This window comes from Hypanus sabinus, chromosome 3 (genome assembly GCF_030144855.1).
Source record: "Hypanus sabinus isolate sHypSab1 chromosome 3, sHypSab1.hap1, whole genome shotgun sequence".
Taxonomy (NCBI): domain Eukaryota; kingdom Metazoa; phylum Chordata; class Chondrichthyes; order Myliobatiformes; family Dasyatidae; genus Hypanus; species Hypanus sabinus.
This window is the reverse complement of record NC_082708.1, coordinates 134,895,504-134,909,385: the sequence shown is the minus strand read 5'-3', so window position 1 is coordinate 134,909,385 and position 13,882 is coordinate 134,895,504. Positions and strand designations below refer to the sequence as shown.

Below are 13,882 nucleotides of genomic sequence, written 5' to 3'. Positions count from 1 at the left end.
AGCTAAGTATTAATGGAGCAGCTGTAGTTGGAGTGGTCAGGCATTGGCTCAACAGGCTTAGGCAACAAGTGCAGGCTAGAACTTAAGCTCAAGCAGTGAGAGGTACTGTACAACAAGTGCGGGCAGAGTGGTAGTTAAGACAGTGGAATGCTCCTCCTGTAAGATGTGGAATTGCAAGGTAGTTATTTGCCTCCCTAATTACTACATCTGCAGGAGCTTCAGCTCCTGACTGAAAAAGTCGAGGAATAAAGCTGGACGTACTCAGGACCATTTGGGAGGCTCAACATTTGAGGTGGTCCCACACAGAGAGTAAGACCATAAGAAATAGGAGCAGAAGTAGGCCATTCAGCCCACTGAGTTTGCTCAGCCATTCAATCATGGCTAATCCAATTCTTCCAGTCATCCTAACTCCCCTGTCTCTCCCCATACCCTTTGACGCGCTAGCTAATCAAGAACCTATCTAGCTCCGCCTTAAATATACCCAATGACTTGGCCTCTACAGCTGCTCGTGGCAACAAATTCCACAGATTTACTACCCTCTGACTGAAGTAATTTCTCCGCATCTCTGTTCTAAATGGACGTCCTTCAATCCTGAAGTTGTGCCCTCTTGTCCTAGACTCCACTACGATGGGAAATAACTTTGCCATGTCTCATCTGTTCAGGCCTTTTAACATTCAGAATATGTAGGTTTCAGATAGTAGGTGAGCGGCCACAAGGAGAAGTAAGGGGAGACAGGGTAGGATCCCACTGTGGCCATTCCCCTCAGCAACAAATGTATTCTTTTGATTACTGCTGAAGGTGGGGGGAGGTGGAGGGAGAAGGACCTATCAGGGCACAGCAGCAGCAACCAGGCCAGTGGCACTGAGGCTCAGCAGGGAAGGGTAATGTCTGGAAGAGCAATATTAATAGAAGACACGCGTGAAAGAGATGCAAGTGTGGTGTGTTGCCTCCCAGGTGTTAGGATCCAGAATGTCTCGGGGCAGCTGCAGAAGCTCCCAAGAGGGAGGGTGAGCAGCCAGAGGTCATGGTGCATGTTGACAAAAATGACATAGATAGAAAGAGAGAAGATGTCCTGTGCCATCAGTATTGGGAATTAGGGAAGGTGTTGAGGAGCAAGATCTCCAAAGTAGTAAAGTGGATTACTCCCAGTACCATGTGCTAGTCCAGGGGTCAGCAACCTTTACCACTGAAAGAGCCACTTGGACCCGTTTCCCACAGAAAAGAAAACACTGGGAGCCGCAAAACCCGTTTGACATTTAAAATGAAATAACACTGCATACAATGTTTTTTTTGCCTTTATGCTATGCATAAACAAACTATAATGTGTTGCATTTATGAAATTGATGAACCCCTGCAGAGAAAACGAAATTATATTTCTGCATGCAACAAAAACATTTTGAACTCCGAAAAAAAGACGTTGGGTTGAAGGTTACTTTTAAGTAAAATACTCATTGTCTATTTGAGTTCTTCTTGTATTTATGAAAAACGCTGAACTTAAATTTTCCGCCAGCAGCAAACCAAAAATAACGTCAGCCAGCTGTCAACCTGAAAAATAAAAGGACTATTTCACTGAACAATGAAAAAATATGAATAATCCTAAAATAATAGGCAATTAAAATATGTATCATACTTGGTTAATGGGATTTCTGCTCCTGGACCTCACCGCACAGCATCTGCACATCAGGGCTGTATGACGTCACCTTCATCTTTACACAGGATCGCAAGCTGTCATCTGTGAGGCGTGCACGATGTTTGTTTTTAATAAAGTTCATGTTGGAGAACACCTGCTCACATACATATGTGGATCCAAAGATCGACAGGACTCCAAGCGCATACTTTTTAATGTTTACATAAATGTCGGGGATAGCATTCCATGTTTCGAACACAAATTTGTCCGGTTTAGGGAGGTTTTCAATATCACTCCATTTGTGATTCTGAGCAAGAACGGCCTTCTGACGGGCAACATCTTCAAGGTCTGCTGTCAAGCGTCTAAACTTGGACACCCATATGTCTTTGTCGGCTATTTCGGCCAGTTCCATCTCAAGATCAGGTTTACTCACACCTGCCAATGCAGTCGTATTCAGTAGAGATGAATCGATGCTTGGGGGAGTGACCGGGAAGGATAATGTGTTTTTTTCCTCTCTGAACTCACAGAAGCGTTTCCCAAACGATGTTTGCATTGCGATGATTGCAGAATGTAAATACTCCAAACTTATCATGTCGTGACCTTGTTTGAACTCTCTCAAATTGGGGAAGTGAGACAAAGTGCCTTTCTGTCAATCTCTGGCAAGCACTGTCAACTTGCGCTCGAATGCCAAAACTCCTCCAACATGTGTAGGACTGTACGTCCTTTCCCCTGAAGAGCTGTGTTCAGCGTGTTCAGGTGCGCTGTCATGTCTATCATGAAGTGTAGCTTTTCCAGCCCTTTGCTGCCCAGGAAAATTTTCACTTCTTCCAGACACGCGACAAAGCGTTTCAGCATCTCCCCTCTGGACAGCCACCGGACTTTGTTGTGCAGCAGGAGATCAGAATATGCGCTTTCCAGCTCGTCTAGTAACAAACGGAATTGACGGTGATTTGCCATTATTTTATTGACAATCTGAATGACAACATCCATTACTTCTGTGCATTCCGGAGGAAATGATTGAGCGCACAGTGCCTCTTGGTGCAAGATGCAGTGAAAAATCAGCAGCTTTCTGTCCAGCGACTTCTGCAGTAAAGCCACAATTCCCTTGTGCGTTCCCGTCATATTCGGTGCCCCATCAGTAGCTACTGACACCAGGTGGGTAGTCTTTATTCCTTTGGCTCTTAAACAATTCAAGACAGCCTCACAGATGTCCTCCCCCCGTGTTTGGTCTTTTAGAGGTATCAACTCAATCAGTTCCTCCTGTGGCCCGGCAGAGTTTACATACCGGCAGAACAGCGCTATTTGTTCAATATCACCTTTGTCTTGAGACTCGTCACAGGCAATCGAGTAGGCCACAGCTGAATTGATGTCTTTAATTTGCTGTCTTGTGATGTCTTCTGCCGTTTTTATGGTTCTGTCTTTGACAGTCTTTGCAGAGAGGGGCATATCCCTGATTTTCTGCACAATTTCACTCTTGTTTTTAAAGTCCGTGAATAGATGTTCTGAAATCTCAATGAAAGTTGCTTTTATATATTCACCATCTGTAAACTGCTTCCCGTGCCTGACTATTTCCTGAGCGGCAATATAACTAGCGTATGTCGTTGGTTTTCCGGACTTCATCCATTGCTTGAAATGATTTTTGCTCAGATCAACCTTCCGCATCAGTTCCGAAATGGCTTTTTTTTCTCTCATCTCCATCCGGATATTTTTGAGCAAAGGCTGCGTGTTTATTCTGGAAAAGTCTTGCGATTTTTGACTATTTGTTGTTTGGTAGTTTCTCATTGCACATTAAGCATACCGGTAAACCAGTCTCGTCAGCAGTGAAAGCAAATGAATCTGTCCACGTATCATTAAACATTCTGTTTTCTTCAGTCACTTTTCTTTTTGTAGAATTCTCCATAGTTGGCCTACCTTGGATCGAAAAATTAAAGAAATCGCGCACTGACGGGTGTCAGGTATTGGCAGTGGTGACGTATATTAATAGCGATAAAAACACGTTGTAGCGGTGTGCTCACGCAGTCAGTAAACTGCAGTCGAATAACTTTATTCGAACTAAACAGCCTTGCTTTTAAGCCTCCCTCAACCTGGCCCCCATGGGCGCGGATGCTGCAAAAGACCAATTATTTCCCAAAGCAACAGGGAGCCGCAGCACAGAGGTAAAAGAGCCACATGTGGCTCCGGAGCCGCGGGTTGCCGACCCCCGTGCTAGTCAGAGCAGGAGTAGGACAATAGTAGAGATAATGAGTTGTGAGGAAGTGCTGCAGCAAGCAGGGCTTCAGATTTCTTGTAATTCAGATTTTTATTATTATTTATTCTTATTTTACAAAGCAGCACAGCGTATCATAGAGCAGATACAGCACAGCATATTTACACAACCATCCCATGACAGGAAAACATATAAATCTAAGAAACAGAAAAAAACTTCTAATTTAAGATCGACATACATCCAAAATTGATCCCACGTGTCTTACACTTTTCCCTCACTGTTAGTTCTTCCCAACAGGTGTTCATATGATGAAATCTTAACCATTTCCTCAGTCCATTCCCTCACAGTGAGACATCTGTTTTTTTTCCAGTTTTGCAATATAATTCTTACAGCTGTGACGAAACCCACCTATAAAATAGTAAATTTGTCATTGTTTACATTAGGTACCATTGTCCTATCACCCAGGAGACAGAGCCGTGGGCACAAGGGCAGTGTAGGACCCAACCAATTCCCCAATAAATCAAGAACTTTACACCAAAATGGATGAACCATAGAACACACCTAGATCATGTGAAAAAATGTGCTCACCTTATTTTTTACATTTCCAGCATAAAAGATTATCAACAATCCCCATTTTGTAGTGTCTAGTTGGTGTTCAATAATATCTGTGTACTATTTTATACTGAATAAATTTCCCTCTTGCTTCCCTAATATGTCTACCCACATTTGATAAAATATTTGACCACTCATTAGCTTCAGATTTCTGAATCATTGGGATCTCTTCTGGGAAAGGTATGACTTGTACAAAAATGACTGATTACACCTGAACCCAAGCGGGACCAATATCCTGCTGGGTAGGTTTGCTGGAGCTATTGGTGAGGGTTAAACTGATTTGGCAGGGGGATTAGAGCCAGAGTGATAGGGCTGAAGATGGGGGAAGATGGTATACAAGTTGATGCCTTGTATAGTGAGACTGCTAGGAAGGACAGGCAAATGATAGAGCAAAAGTGCAGTTAGTGGGGTGAGTTGAAGTGACATGGAGACAAAATCGGAAAAAGGTGATGAACACATGAGGGAAGGTGTTATATTTGAATGCATGCAGTATACAGAACAAGGTAGGTGATCTTGTAGTACAGTTAGAGATTAGCAAGTACGATGTCACCATCACAGCATTAAAGAAGATCATAGTTGGGAGCTTAACATCGAAGGATACACATTCTGTCAAAGTGACAAGCAGGTGGTTAAAAGGGAATAGGGTGGCTCTGTTGGTAAAAAAACGCAATCAAAATCTTAGAAAGAGGTGACATAGGATCAGAAAGTGTAGAGTCCTTGTGGGTAAAGTTAAACTGCAAGGGTTCAAAGACCCTGAGGGGAAGTTAAATGCAGGCCTCTGAACAGTATTCAGGATGTGGGATACAAATTACAATGGAAGATAGAAAAGTCATGTAAAAAGAGGAATGTTATGATAGTCCAGGGGGATTTTAATGTGCATGTAGATTGGGAAAATCAGTTGGTGCTGAATTCCAAGGGAGACACTTCACAGAATGGCATTTTAAAGCAGCTTGTGATTGATCCCACCAGGGGTTCAACTATTCTTGATTGGGTGTTGTGTAATTAAATAGATTTGATTAGGGAGCTTAAGGTAAAGGAATGCTGAGGAGGCAGTGATCATAATATAGTATTCACCCTGCTGTGGAGGGAGAAGGTAAGTAAAACATCTCAGTATTACAGTGGAGTAAAGAGGATTACAGAAGTATTAGGGAGGAGCTGGCTGAAGTTGATTTGAAGGGGGAACTATCAAAAATACTGCCAGAACAGCAATGGCTGGAATTTCTGGGGACAATTCAGAAGATACAGGGTAGATGCATCCCAAAGATGAAGAAGTATTTGAAAGGGAGGATGAGGCAATCGTGGCTGACAAGAAAAGTCAAAGACAACAAAACAGGAAATGAGAGGGCATATAATATAGCAAAAATATCTGTAAAGTTAGAGAACTGAGAGGCTTATAAATACCAACAGAAGACAACTAAAAAATCTATAAGGAGAGAAAAGATGAAATATGAAGTCAATAATATAAAAGAGGAGAGGATACCAATTTTTCAGATATATAAAGAATAAATGAGAGATGAGAGTTGATTTTGGACCACTGGAAATTTATGTTGGAGATGTAGTAAAGCAGAAGAAAAAAATGGCAGACAACCTTAATAAGGATTTTGCCTCACTTTTCACTATGGAAAACACTAGCAGAGTGGCAGAAGTTCAGTCGTGTCAGGGGCAGAAGTGAGTGTAGTTGCTATTGCTAAGGAGAAGGTGCATGGGAAGCTGAAAGGATTGATGTTAGACAAGTTTTCTAGACCAGATGGACTACAGTTCAGGGTTCTGAAAGTGGTAGCAAAAGAGATTGTGGAACCATTAGTAATGATCTTTTAGAAGGTTCAGTTACTTGGCATTCGAGATGAGGTAGTAAATAGGATTGCACATTCATTTTGAGGGAGCAGTCAGTGAGTAGTAGTAGATGGTTTCTTTTATGACTGGATGCCTGTGACTAGAGGTGTGCCACAAATATCGATGTTGAGTCCATTGAAGTTTGTCATCTATATCAATTAACTATATGATAATATAGTAAACTGAATCAGCAAATTTGAAGGTGACACCAAGATTGATGGTGTAGTAGACAATGAGGAAGACTATCAAAGCTTGCAGTAAGATCTGGACCTGTCATGGTCCCGACCATTAATTCCCCATTTTCTCCTAATTCCCTTTGATAGCGGCACACCTGGTTCTCATCAAGACCTGCAGCATAAAAACCATGGCTTTGCATCCACTCATTGCCAGATCATTGTTTTAGCCGGTGTGGTAATTAACGTTCCCGGCCAATTAGGGTTGTGTATTCTAAATTTTACTTCAGTACCGAGGTTTACCTGCATAATTCCGTTTCTCCATGTCAAGAAAAGTATTGTTTACTGCTTGCCTTTCTACGCCCCATGTCAAGTTAAGTTTTGCCCGCTGCCCGTCTCCTGTTTACCGTTCTGCGCCAGCACCACCCTGTGTCAAGATAAGTTCCGCCTGCGTCCTGCTTTCCTGTTCACCCTCCTGTTTGCTGTTCAGCTCCAGCCACTCTCACACCCCCGCCTACATTCTAACTCAATCTCCGAGCCAGTGTCCTGTGTTTGGGTTTGCCCCGTTCTTTGCAACAGAACAACCTGGCCACCATGGACCCAGTGGACACAAATACCCTTCAACAAGCTCTCACCAGCCAGTGTTCCCTACTGGGACAGCACAACCAGCTCCTCCGGGAGGTCATGGAGAATCTCAGTTCCCTCGGTGACCAGGTGGACCGAATCTCCACTCATTTCACTGCACCCATTCCTTGAACTCTGTCTAACCAGCCCAGATAGCCTGTAGCGGCAACCCCCTACCTGTCAGCAACATCCCCGCCAAGAGAGCCTCACGTATCTGAGCTGGAGCACTACACGGGGATTTGGGGAAGTGCCGGGCCTTCCTGCTTCAGTGCTCCCTGGTGTTTGAGCAGCAGTCGTCAACTTACCCCACAGATAAGGCAAAGATTGCTTACATCATGGGGTTGCTGCAGGGAAGTGCCTTAGCATGGGCCACAGCAGTTTGGGACAACCAACTGGATATCTGCTCTTCTTTCGCCACCTTTATCGCGGAAATGAGAAAGATCTTTGACCACCCCGTCCGTGGTAAAGACGCTGCCAAGTGTCTACTCACGATTCACCAGGGCTCATGCAGTGTTGCCAAATATTCTGTGGAGTTCCGGACATTAGCGGCTGACTCAAGGTGGAACAATGAGTCACTCCAGGGGGGTTTTCGGAATGGTCTCAGCGACATGGTGAAAGACGAGTTGGTGGCAACAGATGACACCGTTAGCCTGGATTCCCTGATCTCCTGGCCACCAGGTTGGACAAATCATCTCTGAGAACGCCATAGAGAAAGAATTGGTTAACCACCACCATTGGCCACCTCTCAGCACTCATTACCGCCTCCCGCCAGAACAAGCCTCTCTCCTCCTTCTGCACCCCGAGTAGCACCCAGCCCTGCCGTATCCACTGGCGCGGGAAAGGAACCCATGCAGCTGGGACAGAACTGTCTTTCTCCCGCTGAACGACTCCAGAGAATGAGAGCGGGTGAGTGTCTATATTGTGGCCAGACCGGCCACTTCTGAGTTACCTGTTCACTTCAGCTAAAGGGGAAGGCTCACCAGAAGCATGGGGTACCCTAGTGAGCCAGACAACATCCCCTTCCATCTCCCAAACCCTGATGCAGCTTCAAACCACTTTGTGTTACAATCAACAGTCCTTGCCCCTGTTAGCAGTAGTGGACTCCAGCGCAGAGGGAAACTTTTTGGATGAAAACTTAGCCTTCCAAGCTGGAATTCCTCGTGAGTCATTGTGTACCCCCCAGGAAGCCCGGGCACTGGACGGTGGACTCCTGGCCCGAGTCATGCATTGCATATCACCCATGCCTCTCCTTCTCTGGAAACCATCGAGAACGGGTACGATTCAATTTAATTTCCTCTCCTCAAGCCCCTATAGTTCTTGGCCACCCCTGGTTAAGCCGTCATAACTCCCACATCGACTGGCCCACTGGGAAGATAGTCAGCTGGAGCTCGTTCTGCCATTCCACTTGTCTACGATCCGCCCTTTCCCCAGAGGAGGACACCGCGACCTCATCCACCTCTGAGTCCCCTGATTTGTCCAAGGTCCCCATTGAGTATCACGATCTGGGAGAAGAGTTTAGCAAGCATTGGGCCCTTTCTCTGCCCTTACATCGCTCTTATGATTGTGCAACCGCCCTGCCCGGAGCCACTCTATCATTGCTCCCTCTTCTGGTCGGGACAGGCTATACAGCAATGGAGACCCTCATCTTCCCCTGTAGGCGCAGGTTTCTTCTTCGTAGGGAAGGGAGACAGTTCACTGCATCCCTGCATCGACTACTGTGGCCTGAGCAACATCACCATAAAGAATAAGTGTCCCCTGCCCCTTATCAACTTAGCATTTGAGCCCCTTCATGGAGCCACAATTTTCTCTAAGTTGGACTTGCAGAAGGCCTATCACCTGGTCAGGATAAGGGAGGGAAATGAATGGAAAACAGCTTTTAACCCCCCCCCAGTCATTTCAAATATATGGTCATGCCATTGGGTCTCACCAATGCCCCCGCCATCTTCCAAGCCCTGGTAAACGATGTCCTTAGGGACTTTATTAACCATTTAGTTTTTGTTTATTTGGACGACATCCTAATCTTCTCCCGGAATCTGCAGGAATACACCCGCCATGTCCGTCAGGTTCTTCAGAGGCTTTTGGGGAACAAGCTATTCGTTAAGGCAGAGAAGTGCGAGTTCCATGCCCGTTCTGTCAGTTTCCTGGGGTACATCATTGAGAGCGGGCAAGTGTGGGCAGATCCCGAAAAGATCCGGGCGGTGGTAGAATGGCCAAAACCCACAACACTCAAACAACTCCAGCGATTTCAGGGGTTCGCCGACTTCTACCGTCGCTTCATCAGGGACTACAGCTGGGTGGCAGCGCCCCACACCTCTCCTGCAAGCCCCTTCCACTGGACCCCCAAAGCGGATTCAGCCTTCTCGGAGCTGAAGAGGCGATTCACCTCCACTCCCACACTGGTTCAACCTGACCCCTCTCACCAATTCATTGTGGACGTTGGTGCCTCCGACTCTGGGGAAGGAGCGGTCTTCTCCCAATGCTCTGTCCCAGACCAAAAGCTCCATCCCTGCAACTTCTTCTCTCGCTGTCTACCTCCCACCAAATGGAACTACGATGTTGGGTACCGGGAGTTGCTGGCTGTCAAACTCACCTTGGAGGAGTGGAGGCACTAGCTGTTGGGAGCAGAGCACCCATTCATCATCCGGACTGACCATATGAACCTGGCATACATCCAAACAGCTAAACGCCTTAACTCCCACCAAGCCCGTTGGGCCGTTTCAAATTCACCCTCACCTATTGTCCTGGTTCCAAGAACGGAAAGCCAGATGCTCTCTCTCATCAATACATCTCCGAGGAGGGCCCTTCCAACCCTGATACCATCCTTCCGCCATCCTGTGTTGTGGCTGCGCTCACCTGGGAGATCAAAGCTATTGTCAAAGAGACCGAACGTACTCATCCTGACCCAGGCAATGGACCCCCAGTTGCCTCTTCATGCCAGACTGTCCAATCTCAAGTTCTCCAGTGGGTGCATATTTCCCGGTTCACCTGCCATCCTGGAATCGATTGAACTCTGTCCATTATGAAGTGACATTTCTGGTGGCCCACCATAGATGCTGACACTCGCTCCTTCGTATCTGCCTGTTCTGTGTGTGCCCACGGACAAATCTCCCATCAGCCACCTGCCTGTCCTTGGCTGCCATTGGTCCCACTTTGCTCTGGATTTCGTCACTGGACTAAGCCCTTCACATGGTAACACTGCTGTACTCAACGTGGTGGACCGTTTCTCCAAAGCCGTGCACTTCATAGCCCTTCCCAAACTCCCTACAGCCTGTGAAACAGCCGACCTCCTTCTCCAACATGTCTTCTGACTTCATGGAATTCCCTCTGACATCGTTTCTGACCGGGGGCCCCAATTCGTCTCCCAGATCCGGAGATCCTTCTATCAAGCCCTTGGAGCCTCAGTAAGTCTGTCTTGCTGTTTCCATCCACAGACTAACGGTCAAACGGAGCGAGCCAATCAGGATTCGGAAGCAGCACTGTGCTGCATTTCCGCCAACAACCCGTCATCCTGGAGCAGCATCTCACTCGGGTGGAGAATGCCCACAACTCCCTGGTCAGCACCACCACCAGAATGTCTCCTTTTAACTGTTCCCTCCGTTATCAACCCCTCTGTTTCCTGCCCATGAAGACGACATTGCTGTGCCTTCAGGTCTGGCCCATCTCCGCCAGTACTGCAAGATCTGGAAGGATGCACGCTCGGCCCTGCTCCGCTCAGCTGACCGCGACTGGAGGATTGCTGATCGCCATCGAATTCCAGCGGCCAGCTATTGACCTGGTCAGAAGGTTTGGCTCTCTTCAAGAGACATCCCCCTCAAAAACCGAATCCAAGAAACTCGCCGCTTGTTTCATTGGACCATTCAAAATCGACAGCCTCATCAACCCCTCGGTGGTCAAACTCAAACTGTCCAGATCTATGCACATTCAACCCACGTTCCACGTCTCTCAACTGAAACCTGGGTCTGTCAGCCCTTTGTGCCCTCCTGCTGAACCTCCTCCACCCGCCCGGATCATCGATGACAACTTAGCTTACACCGTCCGGTGAATTCTGGATATGCACCACCGATGCAGGAGTCTCCAGTACCTGGTCAATCAGAATGGATACGGTCCTGAGGAGCGCACCTGGATTCCCCGCTCCTTCATCCTGAACCCTTCCCTCATCCAAGATTTCCATTGAGACAATCCGGACAAACCTGGTGGTTTGCCTGGAGGCTCCCATTGAGGGATGGGTATTGTCACAGTCCCAACCGTTAATTCCCCATATCCTCCTAATTCCCTTTGATAGCGGCACACCTGGTTCTCATCAAGACCTGCAGCATAAAAACCATGGCTTTGCATCCACTCATTGCCAGATCGTTGTTTTAGCCAGTGTGGTAATTAACGTTCCTGGCCAATTAGGATTGTGTATTCTAAATTTTACTTCAGTACCGAGGTTTACCTGCGTAATTCCGTTTCTCCATGTCAAGAAAAGTATTGTTTACTGCTTGCCTTTCTACGCCCCATGTCAAGTTAAGTTTTGCCCGCTGCCCGTCTCCTGTTTACCGTTCTGCGCCAGCACCACCCTGTGTCAAGATAAGTTCCACCTGCGTCCTGCTTTCCTGTTCACCCTCCTGTTTGCTGTTCAGCTCCAGCCACTCTCACACCCCCGCCTGCATTCTAACTCAATCTCCATGCCAATGTCCTGCGTTTGGGTTCGACCCGTTCTTTGCAACAGGACCAGCTTGAAAAATGGGCTGAGAAGTGGCAGACGGAATTTAATGCAGACACATGTGAGGTATTGAACTTTGGGAGAACTAACCAGTGGAGGACTAACCGGATAAGTCTTACATGGTGATTGGTAGGGCACGGAGGAGTGTGGCAGAACACAGTGATCTGGTAATACAGATCCATAATTCTGTGAAAGCGGTATCATAGGTAGATAGGGTCATAAAGAGAGTTGTTAGCACATTGGCCTTCATAAATCAATGTATTAAGTACAGGAGTTGGGATGTTATATTGAAATTCCATAAGAAGTTAGTGTGGCCTAATTTGTAGTATTGTATCCAGTTTGGATCACCTATTTACAGGAACGATGTAAATAACATTGAAAGAATGCAAAGAAAATTTACAAGGACTTTGCTGGAACTTGAAGACCTGAGTTATAGGAAAGCTATGAAAGTTATAGGAAATTTATCCCCTAGAATTTAGAAGATTAAGGGGAGATTCGATCGATGAAAAAATTTACCAAGGGGTATATGCAAGCAGGCTTTTTTCACTGAGGTTAGGTGAGATTACAACTATAAAGGTCATGGGTTAAGGCTGAAAGGTGAAATGTTTAGGGGAACATGAGGGGAAACATCTTCACAAACTGGGTGGTGAGAATTTGGAACAAGCTGCCAGTGTAAGTTCTGGATGTGGGGTCAATTTCAACATTTAGGAGAAATTTGAATAAGTACATCGTTGGGAGAGGCATGGAGGGCTATGATCTGGGTGCAGATTAATGGTTCAGCAGGGGCTGAAGGGCTTGGTTCTGTGCTGTAGTGTTCTATGATTCTATGACTCTAAGAATCACTGGATTTAGGACTGGTTCCAGAAGACTGGAACTTTGCAAATGTCACTCCACTTTTAAGAAAGGAAGGAGGCCAAAGGAAAAATTTATATGCCAGTTTTCCTGACTGCAGCGGTTAGGAAGATATTGGATTCCATTATTAAGTTTGAAGTTTCAGGGTAATTGGAGCCACAGGATAAATAGGGCTAATCAAAGAATTCCAACAAATATGTCAAATTATTTGGAATTCTTTGATTTATTAACAGGCAGGATAGACAAAGAATCAATGGATGTTGTTCAACGTGGATTTTCAGAAGGCCTTTGACAAGGTTCTGCACATCAGGCTGCTTAACAAGATAAGAACCCATGGTATTACAAGAAAGATACTAGCATAGGTAGCAGATTGGCTGATTGGCAGGACGCAAAGTATGGGAAAAAGGGCACCTATTAGGCTGTCTGCTAGTGACTTATGTTGTTCTGCAGGAGTTGGTATTGTGTTTGCTTCTTTTCACATCATATGTCAATGATTCGGAGGACAGAATTGATGGTTTTGTGGCCAAGTTTGCAGACGATACAAAGATAGGTGAAGGGATGGTAGTATTGAGGAAGCAGAGAGCCTGCAGAAAGACCTAGACAGATTGGGAAAATGGGCAAAGAAGTAGCAGATGGAATATAATGCAGGGAAGTATAGAGTCATGCACTTTGTTAGTAGGAATAAAGGCATAGACTATTTTCTAAACAAGGAGAAAGTTCTAAATCAGCTGCAAAGGCACTTGGGTGCATTTGTACAGGATCTCCGAAAGTTTAATTTACAGGCTGAGTCAGAGGTCAAAAAGACAAATGCAATGTCAACATTCATTTTGTAAGCACTAGAATATAAGAGCAAGAATGTAATGCTGAGAGCTTCTAAAGCTTTAGTCAGATTGCAAATGGAGTATTGTGAGCAGTTTTTGGCTACTCATCGAAGAAAAGATATGCTGGCATTGGATAGGATATAGAAGAGGTTCATGAAAATGATTTTGGGAATGAAAAGGTTAATCTATGATCAGTTTGATGGCTTCGGTCCTGTACATGCTAGAGATTAGAAGAATAAGGGGAGATCTCATTGAAGCCTATTGAATATTCAAAGGCCTAGATAGATTGAACATGGAGCGAAAGTTTACTATTATGGATAAGTCTAGGACCAGACAGCACAGCCTCAGAGTAGAGGGACTTACATTTAGAACCAAGATTATGAGGAATTTCTTCAGCCAGAGGGTAGTGTAACTATAAAATTCATTGCC

General features: G+C 45.7%; 1 protein-coding gene across 1 annotated transcript in view; it reads left to right on the top strand.

Moving 5' to 3' along the window:
* The window catches only part of slc7a11 (solute carrier family 7 member 11), a 158,725-nt gene that overhangs the window by 66,593 nt on the left and 78,250 nt on the right, over nucleotides 1-13,882 (top strand). The window lies entirely within an intron of this gene.